Here is a 596-nt window from a genome sequence, read left to right on the forward strand (position 1 = left end):
CGGACCCCGAGCTAAATACCGCAGGAGTAACCCGACGGTGCGGACCTCATCCTAGCAGCACCACCACGACCACCTCATCTGGTGATATGCACCTGCGCGATGATGACCCCGCCACCCCGACGGAGCCCCGCACCCCGAACCCAACACTCCCGTAGAGAAGTCCAAAATTCTTCAGAAATGTCTTCTTGAAAATTTACTAGAAAAATTCCAAAAATTGGAAAATTTGGAGAAAAGTGGGTTAACAGTTTCACGAAACAATTAAGGCGTTCTAAAATAATGTTGAAAAATGTCCACAAAATTTTTTTGGGAAAATTATAATCCTTACACTACCGCCACCGTCGCTGTCAAACCAGTCCGTGCGCAGGAGGAGGAATGCATCCTTGATGGCCCCGATGGCCGATGGGGGTCATGTTACCAGCGACGACGGGGAGGTCCTTCCCGTCCAATATAAGCCCGTCAGGGTGTCGCCCGCACTGCGCAAACGACGCGCCTGTGATCGCAAGACGTCGTCGCTCATATTTCCTTCTTCTAGCCGCCAAAAGCGACACGTTTTCCAACCACATTTTAACCCCCCACCCCCCACCCACCTCCCCCCT

This window comes from Frankliniella occidentalis, unplaced genomic scaffold (assembly GCF_000697945.3).
Source record: "Frankliniella occidentalis isolate FOCC.00 unplaced genomic scaffold, Focc_3.1 Scaffold38, whole genome shotgun sequence".
In the NCBI taxonomy this organism is placed as follows: domain Eukaryota; kingdom Metazoa; phylum Arthropoda; class Insecta; order Thysanoptera; family Thripidae; genus Frankliniella; species Frankliniella occidentalis.